Raw genomic sequence first — 23138 nt, 5'->3', positions numbered from 1 at the left:
GCCCTCCAGGCTTTAGGGGATGTGCGTGTGTGTGTGCGTGTGTGTGTATGTGTGTGCGTGTGTGTGTCTTGGGGGCTGGCAGGAAACAGCCAGGGAAGCCTGTGAACCTCCTCCAGCTTGCAAAAACACAAGCAGACTACACAGACTTCAGCCAGCAAATTCCTGGCCAACGGGGACCCGGCTGTTCTGCTCAGCTCCTCTCCTCCCCCTGCTGCTGCCCCTCACCCCGGGCCCCTCACCCCTCCTCCTCTGACGTCACCAGCATGCCCTTTGCTGACTGGCTCTGGGCCTGGGGAGGAAAGGAGGGTGAGGGGAGCTCTGGCAGACTGGGATCTTATACTGACCGCCCCTAGGAGTTTAGGAAGTCCTTTCTCACATATGTCACGTGTATGTCAACAACTCTGAGCTCCGAGTAGCAGCAGACTTTTGAGTGGAAGAGAACAAGGCAAGTGTTTTGATAACATGTTCTACCTACATAAAAAAAAATTATCTGGGGGACAAAGATGAACAATGCAAAAAGGAGGAGATGAACAGAAAGACCGAAGGGAAATGAGCATAAAAAAGGCAGTAGAATTTAGAATTGAGGGAGGGCTTTTGGATCCAGGGCACAAAGGAACTAACAGGTCAAACTTGCTCAGAAATAAATAGAAGAGAAGAAGCAGAGAACAGGATGTGACGACAGAAACAGAGGTCCAAGGGATAAGATTGTTGCCTGATGGAGCAAGGGCCCCAAGCCAAAGAATTTGGGCAGCCTCTCAAAACTGGAAAAGGCAAGGAAATGCATAGTCCGCTAGAGGCTACGGAAGGAACAATGAGCCATGCCTACACCTTGATGTACCTAGCGAGAGGCTCGCTCACTCTCTGGACTTCTGACTTACAGAGCTGCAAGATAACAAACGTGTAGTTTCAAGGCACTGAGTTTGTGGTCACTTGTTAGGGCAGCCATAGGAATGGAATGCACACCCGGCTAGTAAGTAGAAGATTGAGGCAAGCACTTCAGAGTCCAGGTTTTCAACAGCCATGTCTTTCTTTCTCTGCCTCATGCCCAGTATCTGTCACCTATCCGTTGGTTAGCAAAAATTTTTCTTACCTTCCCTTTTATTTGCTTTATAAGACAACTCGTGACATTTTAAAACTATTCAGTGGTTATGAAGATAAGTATCAATAGTCAACTTCCTCATTCTTATCCCTTCTCTCCATAAAAGCAAAGTGAGATTGATTTCTTCTTATGGAAGAATGTAACTATACCCTCCATTTTAAGGCAACTTAATTCTTTTAATTAAAAATATGCCTAGGACTCATAGACTTAACTTGCCCTTGGAAATAATTGTGCATTATACTTTATGATAATGCATTATCATTTTCAACCGCTCACTAGTTCATAGTCTGACGGATTTACAGCAAATTGCCCTGCTGCACTCCCAGGGCGGGGGCATGGGTCTCTATCCTGGATGTGAGGCTGCATCTTCCTGCAGAAACTGACACAAAGCGGGACCTCTGCGATTCGGGGCGGTGGGCCAGGCTCCGCCCCCACCGCCGCGGCCGCCAATCAGCTCCCGGGACAGCCTCGTTTGCGTCCCGCCCTGTCCTTTCCACGTCCCAGGACTCGGTCAGCCGCCCAGTCCCTTTTCGCCTGAGGCGCTCTTGCCCCCTGGGAACTGCGGCCGCCCCCTCCTAGCCGGTGCCCTCTGCCCCCAACCCGCGCTGCAGGGAATAGCGGGGCTAAGGGTGAGTGTGGGCCCACGATGGGTTCTGGACAAGAGAGGCCTGGAGGTGACACAGGCCACAGCGCGGGTGGCCGCGCGGGGAGACGGGCGACCTGGGGGGATGCCCGGGACGTGCGTTTGTGTGGGTTCCGGGAGGCGTGGGGACTGCCACGGGGCCTCTGCGGTCTTCGAGGGGAGGGCAGCGGACGAGTCCACTGGGAGTTGCTTGCTGTTTACCTCTCGGCCCCTTCCATGGTGAATCCCAACGGCTCCATCTCAAGTCCCCTTCTTGCTGCATTGTTTTTCACCCTTGCTTGTCTGGAGATAAGGGACCCCCTGATTTTCTTGTGCTTTTTTTGCGCTCCCGCAAGGAGTCATGGAGATCTGAACCGAAAGGACCCTTGGAGGCGATGCATTTCGCCTCCTGGGGACTTGCTCTTGAATTCTTTGGGGGTAGCTGGCTTCTGCAGAAACCCAAGGTTAAAGTCCTCTCCTCCCCCAAGTGCTCCAGGCGGCATCCGGAGCTGAGTGTGTCTGCAGCAGAGAAGGAAAGGGCGAGAGGCGAGAGAGTGGGTGCGGGGAACCGGGTGGACAGCTTCGCCTGCAATGCGTTGGGCCTGAGGCAGTCAGTGCTGAATTCAGCAGTTCCCAGGTAAACATCCCCCAGCTAGCCACTGAGTTGGCTCATCCTGCAATGGCGAGGCCTTTCGTATAGGAGAAAAAGATTTATGAATCAGATAATCTTGGAAACTTCTTGGAAGAAGTGCCAGTCCCAACTAGACTTAAAAGGGCAAAATGAATCTGTCTAGCTGACCAACCACCCATCCATCCTTCCATTCCTCAAAATATTTACTTGTGAATTGACTTAACTTCAATACTTTGCTTTCTTTTTTTCTTTGGTTTGATTTTTGTAAACATTAATAAAAGGTGTGCTTACATGCTAAGTCGCTTCAGTCATGCCCAACTCTTTGCGACCCCATGGACTATAGCCCTTCAAGTTCTTCTTTCCATGGGATTCTCCAGGCAAGAACACTAGATTGGGTTGCCATTTCCTTCTCTAAATAAAAGATATATAAAACATACAAAGTGAATGCCTGACCTTCTCCTAGGTCAAGAAATAGAACATAGCTTAGAAGCTCCTCTGTATCCTCAGTTATGCCCATCCTTCTCTCTTCTCTGAGATATAATATCTATCCTGACTTTTGTATTAATCATGCCCTTGCTTTCCTTGATTGTTTTTTAGTCACTTAAGTTGTGTCCGACTCTTTTTCGCATGGACTGTACCCCACCAGGCTCTTCTGTTCAGGGGATTTCCCAAGCAAGAAGACTGGAGTGGGTTGCCATTTCCTTCTCCATGGGATCTTCCCAACTCAAGGATCAAACCCGCATCTCCTGCATTGACAGGCAGATCTTTACTGCTGAGCCACAAGGGAAGTGTCTAATATATTCCAAAACCATATATATGTGTTGGCTTTCCCTATTTTTTACTTTCATATTAATGGCATTATACTATATGTATTCTTGGGTTTTTGAGGTTCACCCCTGGTGATGATTTCTTCATTTTCACTGTTTATAGTTTGAGTAGCATCACCAGCTCAATGGACATGAATTTGAGCAAAGTCTGGGAGATAGCGAAGGACAGGGAAGCCTGGCATGCTACAGTCCATGGGGTTGCAAAGAGTTGGACACAACTTGGCATTGAACAGCAACATACTTTATCCATTCTACATTTATTGGCTATTGCTCATTTGGGATTTGTATTATTAATAACTGTCTATTGCTATGTAACAAATTACACCAACACTTAGCAGCTTAAAACCAAAACAAACAAACAGAAATGCTATATCTCACAGTTTCAATGGGTCAAGAATTCAGGAGGAGCTATGCTGGCAGTCTGACTCACTGTCTCTCACTGGCTATAAGCAAGATATTGGCTGGGGCTATAGTCATCTCAAAGCTGGCTGAAGGAAATCCCCTTCAAGCTCACCTAATATGAGTGTTGGCAGACCTCTTGGCCTCACTGGCTTTGGTTGAACACATCAGTCTTTTGCCACATGGGCCTCTGTATAAGACCTAGTCATACCATGGCAGCTTGCTTCCACCAGTGTGAAGGCTTCCAGACACAAAGGCAAGACAGAGTCTTTTTGTAATCTAAATTCAAAAGTGACATACCATCATTTTTGCCATCTTCTTTTTATTGGAAGTGAGTCACTAGTTCCAGCCCAAACTCAAAGTGAGAAGGTTACACAAGACCTCATGAATATCTGGAGGCAGGGATTGTTAGGTCCCATTTTCCATCGTGGCCCAGAGAGTAAAGCATCTACCTTCAATGCAGGAGATTGGGGCTCAATCCCTGGGTCGAGAAGATCCCTAGAGAAAGAAATGGCAACCCACTCTAGTATTCTTACCTGGGAAGCCCTATGGACAGAAGAGCCTGGTGGGCTACTGTCCATGGGGTCACAAAGAGTCGGACACAATTGAGAGACTAACATATACACACACACATACACTACAAGGGATATTAATAAATAATGCCCTCTAACTATCTTGTACGTGCCTTCTGGTTCACTCTTGTTCCCTAGAGTGTACACTTAGGTTATACTACTGGGTTATAAGATTTCTTTATATTCAACTTTATTAGGTGATTGATAAACTGTTTCCAAAGTGTTAGGCCAGCTTGCACTCTCCAGCAACAGACGAGAGTTCCTCTATTTACACATATTTGTCACAATTTGGCATTATCAAATTTCATTTTTAGCCAGTTTAATAGGCATGAAATAGCATTCTATTTTTATTTCAATTAGCATTTCTCTGATAACTAATGAAACTGACCATATTTTCATATAATGATGAGCTATTGTGCTTTCTCTCTGGGAAATTCTGCTTCCTGCCTTTTATTCATTTTCATATAGGGTTGTTTGTCTTTCTTATTGTCTTATTGGAATGCTTTCTTTATACAATCTGGATGTTAATCAATACCTAGTTAACTGTACATGCTGCAAATATCTGCTTTTAGTTGGTGCTTAGCTTTTCTTTCTTTGTATGTCTTTCTATCTCTGCCAGTGAATTAAGTTTGAATTTTAATTTCAATTTTACTTTACTTTTCTCTAAAAACTTTTAAAGTTTTGAATTTGGTAATGTCGTAATCCACCTGAAAGTTTCTTGTTATACTATTTACTCCATATGAACAATCAACTGTCCCAGCACCAGTGATCTATATGAATCACGTTTTTCGTATATGCATGAGTTTCTTTTAAACTGCCTACTCTCGTTCTTTATCTATTTGTCTAACTCTACCAATACAAAATTGCTTTTAACTACAGTAGTTTTATAATAAATCTTTAAATCTGGTAGGAAATATTCTCCTACATCCTTCTTCTGGTTCAAGGGATTTTTTAAAAATAAATTATTGGAGCTTTGACCTTCCATATAAATATTTAAACAAACTTGTCATGTTCTTCAAAACAGGAAACAAGCAAGGAGTTTGAATTTTTATTGATATTGCATTAATTCTATGTATCAATTTGGGGAGAAATGGCCTCTTCAAGGTGAAGTTTTCCATCTATGAACTTGGTATATAATGCCATTTATTTAGCTTATCACTATTTTTTTTTAGTGTTTTATATGTTTTTTAATATTTTTCATTGTTCCCTTTTGCTTACTTCTGTTAACTTTATTTCTAAGTACATTATATTCTCACTGCTATTATAAATATTTTGTTTTATAAAGATTATATTTTGTAGCCCATTGTTTGCTTCTGGTGTATAGAAATCCAATTTCCTTTTATATATTGTTTATGTATCAAACATGATAACCTGCATTAATAATTCTAAATTTACCTATAGCATCACATTTGCTACAAAAGCAGTCATATCTTCTGAAAATAATAACAGTTTTGTTTTTTCTTTTCTAATCCTTACACTTTCAGTTTCTTTTTCCTGTCCTATTCATTGGCTAGGACTTCCAGTGTAATGTTAAATAAAAGTATGTTGCTGTTCAATACCAAGTTGTATCCAACTCTTTGCAACCCCATGGACTGTAGCATGCCAGGCTTCCCTGTCCTTCGCTATCCCTCAGACTTTGCTCAAATTCATGTCCATTGAGCTGGTGATGCTACTCAAACTATAAAATTAGCTATATCTCACAAGATTTGATATGAATATTTTGCTATCATGCTTTAAATATTTATCATTTCCATTATGGCTTCTTGTTTGAGCCATGAATTTTTTAAAATGTGTATTTTAGTTTACAATCTCTTCAGAAAGAATATTTTATCATCTTCTTGTTTCATCCTTAAGATAATAAAGTAAAAGATGTCACTATATCAGCCTTAAATATTGCATTCAGGATGGTTATTTTGTAAATGCTTTGTCCAATGATAAGAAAGTTCAGTTCTTCTTTTGGTAAGCACTTTTATTGTGAGTAAATGTTTTGTTGAATGCTTCTACTATGGGTATTGATTTTCTCATATTAATTTTTTCTCTAAGTATGTTATTTTGGTGAGGTTCAGTATTCAATTTTTAATATTAAATCAACTTTACATTCCTGGAATAAACTATGCTAAATATGTGATAACTTTTATATGTAGATATAATGATAAACATTAGATACTTGCATCTATATGTGGAAATTGAGATTAGCCTGTAAATATTCTTTATGGTACTAACCTTACCTTGTCAATACCTTTTCATAAAATAAGATGAGTAGTATTCTCACTGTTGCTGTTTTCTGGGGGAATTTGTGCAAGATTGGAATTATCTGGTCAAATATTGCTTCATATCACCAGCAAAACACTCAAGGTTTGGAATTTAGTTTGTCAGAGGTCATTAAACTTGTTCATCCAATTACTTGAAGGATTATAGGACTATTTAGGTTTTCTTATGGAGTCAGTTTTCATGAATTGTATTTTCCAAAATATTTAACCAAAATTAATGCAACAGATTTGTTCACATTTTCTCTCATTATCTATTTAAATATTTTCTATTTTTATGACTGCCTTTTCATTACTAATGTTTATATATTTCCTTTCTCTTTTTGGTTTGATTAATCTTGCCAGAACTTGGAATCCTTTGTTCACATACACATACATCTGTTCACATACACATACAAAAAAAACCCCTGTCTGTTCTCTTAATTATTGTTTATTTTATTACTTCTTCCTGCTTTCTTTGAATTTCTCTATTATGTCTTTTCTGAGCTTTTAAGGTGTATGCTTAGCTCATTAATTTTGAGCTGTTGTTCTTACATAAGCTCTTCAGGCTATAAATTTGTGTCACTGCTGTTTAGCTATATCTCACAAGATTTGATATGAATATTTTGCTATCATGCTTTAAATATTTATCATTTCCATTATGGCTTCTTGTTTGAGCCATGAATTTTTTAAAATGTGTATTTTAGTTTACAGTCTCTTCAGAAAGAATATTTTATCATCTTCTAGTAAATGTTGTCTAGCTAATTTATAATTAATTCAGAAAATTATGATACCAATTCCTTTGGACTATTGAAGTTGGCTTTATAACCTAGCAAATTGTCAGTTTTATTTGCTTGAAAATAATGTGTGGCCTCTAATTATATAATGTCTTACATATTCCTTTAAAACAAGTGTTTTAATTATGTAATCCATATGTGCCATACCTTCACCAATTTTTTATCTGCCTGAATTATCAATTACAAAAACAGATACGTTAAAATCTTTCACTGCTATGGTGGATTTTAAAATTTCTCGTTGTAGATCTGTTTATCAAAAGTTCTTGCACAGCATAGGAAACCATAAATAGAATGAAAAACAAACCCACAGAATGGGAGAAAATATTTGCAAAACATGCTACCAACAAGGGATTACTTTCCAAAACACAAACAGCTCATTCAGCTTAATATAAAAAAAAAATCTATTCAAAAAATGGACAGAAGATCTAAATAGATGTTTCTCCAAAGAAGACATACAGATGACCAACAGGCACATGAAAAGAAGCTCAACATCACTTATTATTAGAGAAATGCAAATCAAAGATACAATGAGATAGCACCTAACACCAGTCAGAATGGCCATAATCAAAAAGTCCACAAACAATAAATGGTGGAGAAGGTGTGGAGAAAATGGAACCCTTGATTGCAAAAAGCACTGCAATGAACACAGGGGTGTTCATTGTATCCTGTATCCTGTCAAACCATGGTTTTCTCTGGATATATGCCCAGGAGTGTGATTGCTGGATCATATGGTAGCTCTATTTTAGCTTTTTTAAGGAACCACCATACTGCTGTCAATAGTGGCTATACCAATTTACATTCCCACCAACAGTGCTTGTATAGTTTACCATTTTCTTTTGGTGAGAACAGTTAAGATCTACTATCTTAGCAAATGGAGAAGGCAAGGCACCCCACTCCAGTACTCTTGCCTGGAATCCCATGGACGGAGGAGCCTGGTGGGCTGCAGTCCATGGGGTCGCTAGGAGTCGGACACGACTGAGCGACTTCACTTTGACTTTTCACTTTCATGCATTGGAGGAGGAAATGGCAACCCACTCCAGTGTTCTTGCCTAGAGAATCCCATGGACAGAGGAGCCTGGTGGGCTGCTGTCTATGGGGTCACACAGAGTCAGACACGACTGAAGCAACTTAGCAGCAGCAGCAGCATCTTAGCAAATTTCAACTATGTTATACAATATCATTAATTAATAGTCATTGTGCTATACATTTGATCTCCAGAACTTACTCAACCTGAATATCTGAAATTTAGCAATCTTTAATCAATATTTCCTCATTTCCAACCTCTCCCCAGCTCCTAGTAATCGCCATGCTACTCTCTGCTTCTGTAAGTTCAACTGTTTTATATTCCACATATAAATGAAGTTGGTACAGTATTTGTCATTCTGTGCCTGCATTATTTCAAAATTTAACAAAATGCCTTCAAGGTTCATCCATTTGTCACAGATAGCAAGATTTCCTTTTTTAAAATAGCTAAATTAATTCCATTGTGTATACATACCACAGTTTCTCTATCCATTAATCCATCTGATAGACACTTATCAGATGGATTAATGAATAAAGTTGTTTCCATATCTTGGCTACTGTGAATAAAGCTGCAATGAATATGGCAGTGTGGATATTATTTCCAGATACTGGTTTTATTTTCCTTTGAATATACACCGAGAACTAGGCTTGTTAGATAAGATGGTAGTTCTATTTTTAATTTTTTGACAAGTCTCTATGCTGTTTTCCACAATTACTGAACCAATTACACTCACACCAACAGTACACAAGCTTTCCCCTTCCTCGTCACCCACGCCAAGCCTTGTCATCTCTTGCCTTTTTGATAGTAACGCTTCTAACAGGTGTGAAGTGATGTCTTGTGGTTTAGATTTATACCTCCATGATGATTAGTGGATTTGAGTACTTTTCCATATATCTGTTGGCCATTTGTATATCTTCTTTTGAGAAATGTCTTCTTTTGAGAAATTCAGGTCCTTCGTTTATTTTTCATTGAACTACTTATTTTCCTGGCATTGAACTGTTTGAATTCCGTATGTATTCTGGATATCATTAACTCCTTATTGGATATATGGTTTGCAAATATTTTCTCCTATTCTGTCGGTTGTCCCTCTACTCTGTTGCTTCCCACCCTGTACAGACACTTTTTTGTTTGACATAGTCCCACTTGTTTACTTTTGCTTTTATTGCCTGTGCTTTTGGGGTCACATCCAAAAATTTATTGTGCAGCCCAGTGTTAAGCTTTTTCCTATGTTTTCTTCTAGTAACTTTACAGTTTGGGATCTTGTGTTTGAGTCTGTAATGCATTTTGAGTTGCTTTTTGTATTTGGTATGAGGGAAGCATTCAACTTTGTTTTTCTGCATGTGAATATCCAATTATTCCAACACCGTTTATTGAAGAGACTATCTTTTCCACATGTGTGTGCTTTGCACACTTGTTGAAGGTCAGTTGACTGTATGGTTACAGGATACAAAATCAACTTAACAAAAATCGGTTGTGTTTCTCTGCACTAACAGCAATTTAGCAATTTCCTGAAAGAGAAATTTTAAAAAGAATCCCATTTATAATAGCATCAAATCAGTAAATCTTTGAGAACCACTTTAACCAAAGGCAAGTAGGTGGCTCAGTGGTAAAGAATCTGCCTGCCAATGCAGGAGATGCAGGAGACACAAGTTTGATCCCTGGGTAGGGAAGATCCCCTGGAGTAGGAAATGGCAACCCAGTTCAATACTCTTGCTTGGAAAATTGCATGGATTGAGGAGCTTAATGGGCTACAGTCCATGGGGTCTCACAGAGTCAGACATGATTGAGCACACACCCAACAACAACAATTTAACCAAGAAGGTAAAAGATCTCTACACTGAAAACTATAAAATGCTGATGAAAGTAATTGAAGACACAGATAAAAAGATATTCTCTTTATGGATTGGAAGAATAAATAATGCTGAATTGTCTCTGATTGCAAATTTATATATAGAAAAGCTTAATAAATGAATTTAGTCATCTGCAAACAGACATATCTATAGACAAAAATAATTTAACTTCTTTCCATTTTGGATGGCATATGTTTTTCTTACCTTGTTTCTCTGGCTAGAACTTCGAGTACTATATTGGGAAAAAAAATGAGAGAGGGACCCCTTATCTTGTCCCTGATCCTGGAGGACAAACTTTCAATCTTTTACTCTTGAGTATGATAACTATAGGCTTGTTATATATGGCCTGTATTATGTCGATGTATATTCCTTCTATATCCAGTTGGTTCATAATTTTTGTCAAGGAGGGTTGTCGCCCTCCGTCTGGGTGACAAAGTCAAATGCTCTTTCTGCATCTGCTGAGATGATTTTATACTTCATTTTGTTAGTTGAAATGATTTCCAGATATTGAAAAATTCTTGCATACCTCTACTAAATCCTAACTGATGATGGTGTATGATTTTTTTAAGGTACTGTTGGATTCACTATGGTAATGTTTTATCGAGGATTTTTACATCTATATTCATCAAGGATGTTGGCCTGTAATATTCCTTTCTTGTAGTCTTGTCTGACTTTGGTATCAGGGTATGTATAAGGCTCAATGCACAAATTCCAGTGTATCTTGCAGCTGTGCTATTGTTATTGAATATTTTTACGCTTTTATATCCCATAAAATGCTTTTGTTTATTCAAATAGTCAATATTGACTTACATTTGCCTATGTATTTACTCTTTCCAGGATTCTTGATTCCTTCCTATTATGTACTTCCATCTGGGGTCATTTTTATTAATCTTGAAGAACTGCTTTTTATATTGTATTGCTAGCAAATTCTCTCAGCTTTCGTTTATCTAAAATTGTCTTTATTTTGCCTTCACTTTTTGAGGGATATCTTTGCTATGCATGGAGTTTTAGGTTGGCAGATTACCTTTTTTCTTTTTTTAAAGCAATACCACTGTGTTCTGGGTTTCTATCATTTCATTTGAAAAGCATATGCATTATTGTTCCTCTAAATGGAAATCATCCTTGATTTCTCACTAACTTACAGATATCCTCTCTAAGATTGGTTTTTAGCATTTGACTATAATCTGCCTAGGTGTCGTTTTCTCTTTATTTATTCTGCTTATGGAATGAGGAGGGTTTTTTCAATCTGAGTTTTGATGTTTTTCAGCCCTTTGGGGAACTTTCCGTCATTAATTATCATTATATTGCTTCTGTTTCATTCTTTCTCCTTTTCTTCTGGGAGCCTAATTACATGTCATCACCTTTTACTTTGTCTCATAATTCTTATTATATTCTTTCTATATCTTTTCGTCTCCTTATGCATCATCCTTTCTTTCCTCTGTGTGTTATTTTTGAATAGTTTCTACTGATTCCTGTTGCAGTTCACCAATTCTTTGGTCATGTGTATTTGAATTCCTGATTTCAATGATTATTTTTATTTCTAAAATTTCTATTTTAACATTTTATCAGTTTTAATTCTATACTGGAATTCTCCAGCCTGTTTCTCTTATTTTTGAACACATTCCATTAATCACAGTTATTTTAAATTCAGTTCCTGTCTAAGAACTCAAATGCCTAAACCACTTGTAAGTCTGTTTCTATGTTTTGTTTTTTCTCTTGAGTTCTTTACAATTCATCCTTATTTTTAGCCTCCTTCTAAATTTTTGATTAGACACAGACATCACGAATGAAAAATCAGGAAGTTCTAGTTGATGTTATTTTTTTCCAAAGATGATTTTATTTTTTTTGAGGTGGGAGACAGATAAAGTAACAGAAGATTACTTTGACAGTATCAAAGGTTAGTTTATGCTTTCTTAGAACTGATCCATTTCAGATTTTTCTTCTACCCAAGAGCATAGACCTTACATCTTATGCATTGTTCTTATTCATATGCCTTGGTTTTTCTCACCTCTCAACTGAAAGCAGAGAGTGTTGGTAAGAATCACTTTGATGGGGCTTGATCTCCATATTTCCATAAGACTAGAACTACTGAAATGACTGCTCAGTTGATTGGCATTTTGGCCACTATTTTCTGCAAGTTTTTTGGGTCTCTCCCTGTGCATGCATAGCTTAGAAATCAGTCAGTGACTTAGGGAAATTTGTACATAGATTTTTAGATTTACATCTCTGAGGTTTCTTCTTGTCTGAAATTTCACCCTTTGAGTCCCAGTTCATTTGGTAATCTTGAACCAGTAAGACTGACACTTCCTGCTTGGCCTCAATTATCCTGCATTGTGAACTGGAAAATGCTCTAAAAGAAAAAGCCATAGCGAGTGTACAGTTCATATCCTGTGTTTTCCTTGCTTCAGGATTGTAGCATCTCAAGTTCTGTTTATATTGTTTGCTCTTCAAAGTCTTCCCTTGTTTCCTATATTTTACCCAACTTTTATTGCTGTTTTTAATGGAAGGGTTGTTCCAAACAAGGAATTTTCTCAATGATAGAACTGAAAGTCTCTCACCATTTTGTCTTACATCTCAGATTATTTATCTAAGATTATTTTATCACTTCTTGAGATATATCCTTTAGAATTTCTTTTAAAGCAGACCTTTTGGTGATAAATTCTCAATATTTGTTGGTCTGAAAACATATTTAAGACTCTTATAATAGAAGATAGTGACAGGCTGGCGGTAGGGGTGAGAAAGCAGGGAGGGTAGGTTTTGGGTAGCTTCCAGGATGGTATGGTGCTACTTTGAACATTTTAGTACATGTCTTTTGGTGACATATGTATGCATTTCTGCTGGATATATACGTTGAGTGGTTTTACCAAACAGTCTTATTTTTTTACTTCAAAATATTTTTTTAACGTTTAAAAAAATACAAAATTTCTAGAGGAAAAAAAACTACCTGTCAACCCTTCCCACTTCCTAAGGTAGCCAAATATATCCTTATTTTTCCTGTTAGAAAAACAGAAACATACCAAAGTAGGATCATTAATGTTTCATTGAAACAGCTTTATTATTTTATATAAAGATCTATCATTATTTATTAACCAACTCGCTGGCTGGTAAACAGTCTCATGGATTTCTTTTTTGACAAATTGCCCTGCCTCCCTGCCAGGGCTGGGGCAAGGGTCTCCATCCTGGATCTGAGGCGGCATCTTCGCACAGAAACACACAAAGCGGGGCCTCTGCGGTTTGCGGGGGTGGGGGGGGTGGGGGGGGGTGGGGGTGGGTTGTCGTCCAGGCTCCGCCCCAACCGTTGCGTCCGCCAATCAGCTACCGGGACGGTCTCCTTCTCCCTCCCCCATTCCCACTGCGGCCCACCTTCACCCGCAGGTTCCACCGCCGTCTCCCCCAGTTATCAAATCCTGGACTGTGTGCCCCCTCTCCGTGTCACATCTCTGCAGAGGAGCCCCTTCCCCCTCTGAAGTAGCGGGTGTGGATATTGCTGGACAACGGGTGAGGATATTGCTGGACAACGGGTGAGTCTTGTACAGATAAGGTTTCTGGCCACGGAGCACAGACGGAGGTCCCTGCGGCTGGGCTGGGCTGGGAGAGGGAAGCGGCCGGGGGCGTGGGGACAGTGAGTCCAGCGGGGCTAAGAAAGCGATCGGGTTTTCGGCCTGAGACCACTTGGGCCTAAAAAGCCAGACATCTTTCAAAGAGGATTCCCTGAGGTTTCTCCATGTTTGTTTATGGCTTTTTTTTTCCTCTCCTACTACTCTGGCTCTTATTTCTTTAGTGCTGTATTTCTCGTCCAGAAAGGTAGCCATCAAGAGTCTAATGCATCCTTGCCCTTTCCAAACATTTTTCATAATAGACTCTCAAAACAACAGATAAGCACAGAAAACAACACAGCAGATTTATCAGATCACCTTTCCTTCAGCTCCCTCTTTCCCTCTCAACGTCAGTCCCTCGCTCCCTCTGTGTATCTCTTTTTAGGAAACAATACGAGGTTTAAAGCCTTTTCCCCACCAACTCTCCCACCGCCATCCTCAGAGGTAAGTTAGGTTGTATCCCTCCCATGTATAGTTTTGTCCTTCTATTATTTATTTGTATGTAAGTAATATATGCATTCTTGTTTTGAATTTTACATTTTTTATGAAACTCGGTGTTTTGGGGTTTTATATTGGTGCTACTAATCTTGGTATTTCAGACCCAAAAGGGTCTTAGCAAACAAGTCAGCCACCCTCCCTGTTTAGCTGAGAACCCTGGCCCCTGCAGAAGGTAAAAGACTTCCTTGCCATCACCCCTCCACTGAGCAGGATCCTGAATTTGGGATCCCTTGATTTCTGGTGTTACCAGAAATTTCTGGTGTTACCTCTATGTAAATCCTGCCAGTGAGCTCACCTAACACACATGATCCTATTGAATATTGTTCATACAATTTAATTTAGGAAAAGGGGGTTGAAGGGAGATGGGGAGAGAAAAAATGACTTGGATTTGGACCAAAATCTTACTCAAGGTTAAAAGGTATGCATTTTCCTGAAACATTGTATGCTATCAAATGTTTGGATGACCAGAGTATTTATTTTATTTAACAAGCATTCATAGTCTTACTGTTTGCCAGACATTGATCTAAGAACTTTCTGGTATTCACTCACAGATTTAAGCCTTGGACTGTGACATAGGTACCAATTTTATCATCCCCATTTTATAGGTCATGACACTGAGGCACAGAGAATTAAGTAACTTGTGCAAAGTCACCTAGCCCATAAACTATAGCACTAAGATGGATTCCAGATCATCTGGTGACAGTCTGAGTTCCTAACCATTGTATAGTAACACCTGAGCTCGGGGAAGTCACCACACAAAGTAGGAACTTGCAGTTCTGAGAAGGGACAAGCAACTGTCAGCTGGTCATCAGAAAGGACTTCAAGAAAGAGAGAGGATTTGAAAGGTACACAGAATAAATTTCAGCCAATTTTGGTAGCTTGACATATAATATATTCTTATCTTTAATTTACAAAAGTAACACATAACCGTGCATATGATGCAGAAGTATGTAAAAGTTGCCCTTCGATATTCCTCGGATTAAACAATATTAGCAGGGAGAGATGAATCTGTCCTTTCACGCGCCATAATACAAATATACGCAAGACTGCTTTTTATTATAAAAACGAGAGCCTATTCAACAATTTCTACCACTTTTATTTTTCCCTAGGCAATATGCCCAGTACTTTCCTCCTACGAATTGGAGATTTAAGCTTTTCATAAGAACTGAATAATATTCTGTAGGCTGTATCCTATGGTTTGTTCAGCCTTTTCCTTTACTAATGAATAGTCAGAGAAGTATATGTCTTTATTAAAACGGCCACCCCCACTGTCCGGATGGGGGCCACCGCAATGCCAAGCCCACTGGGCCGGCGACACAAAGAAGTGCTGTCCCCTGCCAAGCGTCGCCCCTCGGGCTCGCGGCCCCGCCCAGGAGGAAGCGGGTTGGCGGGGTGGGCGGCGGGGAGGAGACTGGTCGGGAGCCCCTCCCCTCCTCCCCCTCGGGCTCCGCCCAGCTCGCTCGCCCAGAGCTGTTTGCGAGGACGTGCCTTCCCCGCAGAACCAAGGGCCTTTCTGTGCACGCATCCCTGCTTGCTCCAGCTGCCTCCGTGGAAGTTGCAGGGGCGACCTGGTGAGTGGCCCTCTCCCAGCATCCCGCAGGCCGGACCGGGGGGGGGGGGGGGTGGCCGTGCGCTGAGATCGGGTAGGGGGAGGCAGACGCCGGAGGCCGAGGGGCGCGGGCCCGACGGGGGACAAGGTTGCGGGTACCTAAAAAGAGGGGCGGACCCCCTCGCTGTTGCGTCCCCCTTCCTGTGAGTGATTGTTCTCGGCTCTCGGGCTCTGCGTCCCTCCTGCCGCATTGCTTCTCTCCGGGTTCTGACATCTGATGTTTGTTTAATTGCTTTGTGTGGTCGAGTTACGCGCAGGCCTGGCCTTAAGAGAAACAAACAGCCTCTCATCCGCAGCTTTATCGGCTGAGCCTGCCGTAGCCCCTGGGTGGTGGCAGGGCTTGCTCAGGAACACACCGGGAGCTGGGGATGGAACACCACTTCTGTCCTCCTGCCCTTTGATCTTTGCAAACACCGTCTCTGGGTCTGAGATCCCTCGCCCACTCGCATTGCCCCTTCCCCCCCTCCCCCGAGACTGGTTGGGGTGTGTGTGTGTGTGTGTGCGTGCGCGTGTGTGTCTAACAGGGGCGGATGATCTGTGTCCCTCCAACCCATCCTAAGCTCCCTGCCCTCAGGCCTGGAGAATTCCATGCCAATGCACTCGAGCTTTCCGTGGTCTCCCCTCCCCTCAATCCTCCGCCTCCTGCTTCCCCCATCTCTACCCCCTCTCCACTCCTCTGACGTCACCGACATGCTCTTTGCTGACTGGCTCCGGGCCTGGGGAAGAAAATCTGGCCGACCTAGAGCCTAGAAGGGGAAAGTGGGAGAGGGATCCCACACCAGAACTTTAGTGCTGACAGCCGCCGCAGAGCTAAGGACTGACCTCTCCCACACTGTCCATGTGATAGACACCCTGGAAAGCAGGCTGATCAACAGTAAGAAGCGGCAGGTAGATTTAAAAACAAAAAACTCAGATCTCATTCCTGGGCCCATACTCTTCCATTACTGGATTTTCCTGGGAGTTACCGAGTGAGAAAAGTGAGCAAATATGAGTGAGAGAAAGACACAGAGCCCCCGGAGGGAACTTGGGGATTAAGAAGAGAGTGCATTAAGGTTGAACTGGAAGAACAGAAAAATCAAAGTCTTGAATGCCTACATTTATGGAGATGGGGAAGGAATTGATTCTGGAAGGCCACAAGAGTCCCTTGAAAGATATTAGTAATGGTCTGTCTTTTAGGCTAGGTGATTGGCATAAGGAAGTTTAATTTTGTGTATTGTTCTATGATTATTTTAACATCGTATTCTTCCATGTGCATTAGTGTGTGTGTGTTCAGTGGTGTCAGACTCTTTGTGACCCTTCTAACGATAGCCCGCAGACTTCTCTGTCCATGGGGTTTTCAGGCAAGAATACTGGAGTGGATTGCCATTCCCTTCTCCAGGGTATCTTCCTGACCCGAGGATCAAACCCACATCTCCTGCATCTCCTGCACTGGCAGGCAGATTCTTTACCACTAATACCATCTGGGAAGCCCTCTATGTGCGTTACATAGTCTTTTAAATGTATGGATTAAACCATTTTAAGTGAAAATCAAATCAATAGATTGAACTGGTAATATCTAAAACAGAATGTGAAAGGTGTTGAACCCACCCTGATTATGGCTACTATTAGCAGAAGATGGTGGACACTGGAAAAGATATTAGACATGTAAAGAAAAAGAAACAAAAGGTTGATGGTAAAAATGGACCAAGACCTGTAGAGTTGGTGTCTGTGATATGAATCATTTTTCAAGGCCAGAGTAGCTATATGCTGTAGAAGTGATCCCAAGTTTGCCCTTCATACCCACATCCATCATTCAGTAGAGTACCTGTTCATTCCTGGGGGTGGAATCCAAATATATAAAACACGTCCCCTGACCTCAGATACTTACTCTACTTTGGGGACTTAAAATCAAGCTATAATGTAGGTGTGATACAGTATCCAAAGCTAGCCTTCTACCTTCTCTCTCTTACAGATACAGCTCTTAAAATGAGACCCTGTGCATGTACCATGAGGCCTCTTTGTAGTAGAGGCCAGGGACTTATAAAGCTCTATCCCCTAAGTTACAAATTGTGCCCAAGATACCTTCTGCTTTAGAAGTACCTTGGGTTTCATTAGCTAGTGGGCCTGGAGAAAGCAGGGAAAGCAGGATCCATAAGGAGAACCAAAGATGAAGAACTTAAGGGGAGAAATAAGGATTCCCCCAGGCTGTGTCCGCCTGTGCTCATAAAGCTAGGGGGGCAAACAGGAATTCAAACACAAGAAGGAAGCGTTTGGTTTAAAAATCATGTGTTGGGGTCACTGTTAGCTGGTTAAAGCAGGGATGGAATTAGCTGCAAAGTTCAAGGAACCTCCACAGAGGAGGAAATCAGATTTATTGGTGGACAAATGCATAACTTATCGGGAGATGAAGAAAGATGTTTTAGGATGAGTGAAATAGAATCAGTTGATGAATCTAATCATTTATATATTCAATTGTTTAATGGGTTTACTTGATTGAATTTGTATTATCTGTGCTATTTTGGGGCTTTGCAGGTGGCACTAGTGGTAAAGAACCCGCCTGCCAATGCAGGAAACATAATGAGACTTGGGTTTGATCCCTGGGTTTGAAGATCCCCTGGAGGAGGACATGGCAACCCACTCCAGTATTCTTGCCTGAGAATCCCATGGACAGAGGAGCCTGGTGGGCTGTGGTCCATAGGGTTGCAAAGAGTTGGACACAACTGAAGTGACTTAATGTGTATGCACATGCTATTTTTAATTATTATAGTAATACATACAACAATTCAAAGGAAGTAGATGCTTGCTTCTCAGAAAAAAGCTATGACAAACCTAGAAAGCATATTAAAAAAGCAGAGACATCACTTTGTTGACGAAGATCCATATAGTCAAAGCTATTGTTTTGCCAGTAATTACGTATGGATGTGAGAGTTGGACCATAAAGAAGGCTGAGTGGTAAAGAATTGATGCTTTCAAATTGAGGTGCTGGAGAAGACTCTTGAGAGTCCCTTGGATAACAGGGAGATCAAACCACTCAGTTCTAAAGGAAATCAATATTCATTGGAAGGACTGATGCTGAAGCTCCAATACTTTGGCCACCTGATGCAAAGAACTGACTCACTGGAAAAGACCCTGAAGCTGTGAAAGATTGAAGGCAAAAGAAGGGGGCAGCAGAGTATGAAATGGTTGGATGGCATCACTGACTCAATGGACAAGAGTCTGACCAAATTCCAGGAGATACAAAGCCAGTGATCTAGGACAACCCAGAGGGATGGGGCAGGGAGGAGGGGGGTTCAGGATGGGGAGACACATGTGCACCCATGGGTGATTCATTTTGATGTACAGCAAAAGCCACCACAATGTTGTAAAGTAATTATCCTCCAATTAAAATAGATAAATTAATAAAAAAAAAAAAAACTCCAGGAAATAGTGGAGGACAGACGAGCCTGGTGTGCTACAGTCCATGGGGTCGCAAAGAGTCAGGCATGACTTAGTGACTGAAAAACAACAGACTTGTATAAGGAGAAAGAATACTGTTCACCTCTTCCTTTCCTATGCAGTCAGTGTTAGCTTGTTAAAATGTGGCCTCCATAGATTTTCAGGACGAGAAACCCAAGTAAGACCGTAGGTGTTGCAAGTGGGCATGAGAGGGCAGACACACTGAAACCATAATCACAGAAAACTAGCCAATCTGATCACACGGACCACAGCCTTGTCTAACTCACTGAAACTAAGCCATGCCGTGTGGGGCCACCCAAGACGGACAGGTCATGGTGGAGAGCTCTGACAGAATGTGGTCCACTGGAGAAGAGAATGGCAAACCACTTCAGTATTCTTGCCTTGAGAACCCCATGAACAGTATGAAAAGGCAAAATGATAGGATACTGAAAGAGGAACTCCCCAGGTCGGTAGGTGCCCAATATGCTACTGGAGATCAGTGGAGAAATAACTCCAGAAAGAATGAAGGGATAGAGCCAAAGCAAAAACAGTACCCAGTTGTGGATGTGACTGGTGATAGAAGCAAGGTCCAGTGCTGTAAAGAGCAATATTGCATAGGAACCTGGAATATTAGGTCCATGAATCAAGGCAAATTGGAAGTGGTCAAACAGGAGATGGCAAGAGTGAATGTCGACATTCTAGGAATCAGCGAACTAAAATGGACTGGAATGGGTGACTTTAACTCAGATGACCATTATATGTACTACTGCGGGCAGGAATCCCTTAGAAGAAATGGAGTAGCCATCATGGTCAACAAAAGAGTTTGAAATGCAGTACTTGGATGCAATTTCAAAAACAACAAAATGATCTCTGTTCGTTTCCAAGGCAAACCATTCAATATCACAGTAATCCAAGCCTATGCCCCAACTAGTAACACTGAAGAAGCTGAAGTTGAACGGTTCTATGAAGACCTACAAGACCTTTTAGAACTAACACCCAAAAAAGATGTCCTTTTCATTATAGGGGACTGGAATGCAAAAGTAGGAAGTCAAGAAACACCTGGAGTAATAGGCAAATTTGGCCTTGGAGTACAGAATGAAGCAGGGCAAAGGCTAATAGAGTTTTGCCAAGAGAACACACTGGTCATAGCAAACACCCTCTTCCAACAACACAAGAGAAGTCTCTACACATGGACATCACCAGATGGTCAACACTGAAATCAGATTGATTATATTCTTTGTAGCCAAAGATGGAGAAGTTCTATACAGTCAGCAAAAACAAGACCGGGAGCTGACTGTGGCTCAGATCATGAACTCCTTATTGTCAAATTCAGACTTAAATTGATGAAAGTAGAGAAAACCACTAGACCATTCAGGTATGATCTAAATCAAATCCCTTATGAGTATACAGTGGAAGTGAGAAATAGATTTAAGGGACTAGATCTGATAGACAGAGTGCCTGATGAACTATGGAATGAGGTTCGTGACATTGTACAGGAGACAGGGATCAAGACCATCCCCAAGAAAAAGAAATGCAAAAAAGCAAAATGGCTGTCTGGGGAGGCCTTACAAATAGCTGTGAAAAGAAGAGAAGCCAAAAGCACAGGAGAAAAGAAAAGATATAAGCATCTGAATGCAGAATTCCAAAGAATAGCAAGGAGAGATAAGAAAGCTTTCCTCAGCGATCAGTGCAAAGAATTAGAGGAAAACAACAGAATGGGAAAGACTAGAGATCTCTTCAAGAAAATTAGAGATACCAAGGGAACATTTCATGCAAAGATGGGCTCAATAAAGGACAGAAATGGTATGGACCTAATAGAAGCAGAAGATATTAAGCAGAGGTGGCAAGAATACACAGAAGAACTGTACAAAAAAGATCTTCATGACCAAGATAATCACGATGGTGTGATCACTCACCTAGAGCTAGACATCCTGGAATGTGAAGTCAAGTGGGCCTTAGAAAGCATCACTACGAACAAAGCTAGTGGAGGTGGTGGAATTCCAGTTGAGCTATTCCAAATCCTGAAAGATGATGCTGTGAAAGTGCTGCACTCAATATGCCAGCAAATTTGGAAAACTCAGCAGTGGCCATAGGACTGGAAAAGGTCAGTTTTCATTCCAATCCCAAAAAAAGGCAATGCCAAAGAATGCTCAAACTACCGCAAAATTGCACTCATCTCACACGCTAGTAAAGTAATGCTCAAAATTCTCCAAGCCAGGCTTCAGCAATACATGAACCATGAACTTCCAGATGTTCAAGCAGGTTTTAGAAAAGGCAGACGAACCAGAGATCAAATTGCCAGCATCCGCTGGATCATCGAAAGAGCAAGAGAGTTCCAGAAAAACATCTATTTCTGCTTTATTGACTATGCCAAAGCCTTTGACTGTGTGGATCACAATCAACAGTGGACAATTCTTCAAGAGATGGGAATACCAGACCACCTGATCTGCCTCTTGAGAAATTTGTATGCAGGTCAGGAAGCAACAGTTAGAACTGGACATGGAACAACAGACTGGTTCCAAATTGGGAAAGGAGTATGTCAAGGCTGTATATTGTCACCCTGCTTGTTTAACTTATATGCAGAGTACATCATGAGAAACGTGGGGCAGGAAGAAGCACAAGCTGGAATCAAGATTGCCGGGAGAAATATCAATAACCTCAGATATGCAGATGACACCACCCTTATGGCAGAAAGTGAAGAGGAACTAAAGAGCCTCTTGATGAAAGTGAAAGAGGAGAGTGAAAAAGTTGGGTTAAAGCTCAAGATTCAGAAAACGAACATCATGGCATCTGGTCCCATCACTTCATGGGAAATAGATGGGGAAACAGTGGAAACAGTGTCAGACTTTATTTTTCTGGGCTCCAAAATCACTGCAGTTGGTGATAAAGCCATGAAATTAAAAGACGCTTACTCCTTGGAAGGAAAGTTATGACCAATCTAGATAGCATATTTAAAAGCAGAGACATTACTTTGCCAACAAATGTACGTCTAATCAAGGCTATGGTTTTTCCAGTGGTCATGTATGGATGTGAGAGTTGGACAGTGAAGAAAGCTGAATGCTGAAGAATTGTTGTTTTTGGACTGTGGTGTTGGAGAAGACTCTTGAGAGTCCCTTGGACTGCAAGGAGATCCAACCAGTCCATTCTAAAGGAGATCAGTCCTGGGTGTTCATTGGAAGGACTGATGCTAAAGCTGAAACTCCAAAACTTTGGCCACCTCATGCGAAGTGTTGACTCATTGGAAAAGACCTTGATGCTGGGAGGGATTGGGGGCAGGAGGAGAAGGGGACGACAGAGGATGAGATGGCTGGATGGCATCACCGACTCGATGGACGTGAGTTTGAGTGAACTCTGGGAGTTGGTGATGGACAGGGAGGCCTGGTGTGCTGCGATTCATGGGTCACAAAGAGTCGGACACGACTGAGTGACTGAACTGAACTGATAGTCAAAGCTATGGTTTTTCCAGTTGTCATGTATGGCTGTGAGAGTTGGACCATAAAGTAGGCTGAGCACCAAAGAATTGATACTTTCGAACTGTGGTGCTGGAGAAGACTCTTGACAGTCCCTTGGTCAGCAAGGAGATCAAACCGGTCAATCCCAAAGAAAATCAATCCTGAATACTCACTGGAAGGACTGATGCTGAGGCTTAAGCTCCAATCCTTTGGCCACCTGATGTAAAGATCCAAGTCATTGGAAAAGACACCGATGCTGAGAGAGATTGAGAGCAGGAGGAGAAGGGGATGACAGAGGATGAGATGGCTGGATGGCATCACCGACTTGATGGACATGAGTTTGAGCAACTCAGAATACAGTGAAGGACAGGGAAGCCTGGTGGGCTGCAGTCTGTGGGGTCTCAAAGAGTCGGACATGACTGAGCAACTGTGCAACAACAGTAAAATTCCTAGTAACAGACTTATGTGTTTCTGATACTTAAGAATGTGGACTGCAATACTA

The 23138-nt window shown here is 41.4% G+C and overlaps 1 protein-coding gene across 5 annotated transcripts in view; it reads left to right on the top strand.

Moving 5' to 3' along the window:
- Window positions 1-1579: 1579 nt before the first annotated feature.
- TCAF1 (TRPM8 channel associated factor 1) overlaps window positions 1580-23138 on the top strand; it is a 51285-nt gene continuing 29726 nt past the window's right edge. For 2 of the 5 annotated variants that reach the window (XM_006071862.3, XM_006071863.3), the window contains exon 1: window positions 15582-15732. The gene's annotated coding sequence lies outside the window, so the exon portion shown is untranslated. Of the gene's footprint in view, window positions 1729-13442; window positions 13589-15581; window positions 15733-23138 lie in introns of those variants that run through there. The other 3 variants (XM_025291739.2, XM_025291736.2, XM_025291738.2) reach the window with 3 other exon arrangements.

The sequence above is a fragment of the Bubalus bubalis genome, chromosome 8 (assembly GCF_019923935.1).
Source record: "Bubalus bubalis isolate 160015118507 breed Murrah chromosome 8, NDDB_SH_1, whole genome shotgun sequence".
NCBI classification, from domain to species: domain Eukaryota; kingdom Metazoa; phylum Chordata; class Mammalia; order Artiodactyla; family Bovidae; genus Bubalus; species Bubalus bubalis.
The sequence above is the reverse complement of the archived record's forward strand: the minus strand, read 5'-3'. Positions and strand labels throughout refer to the sequence as shown.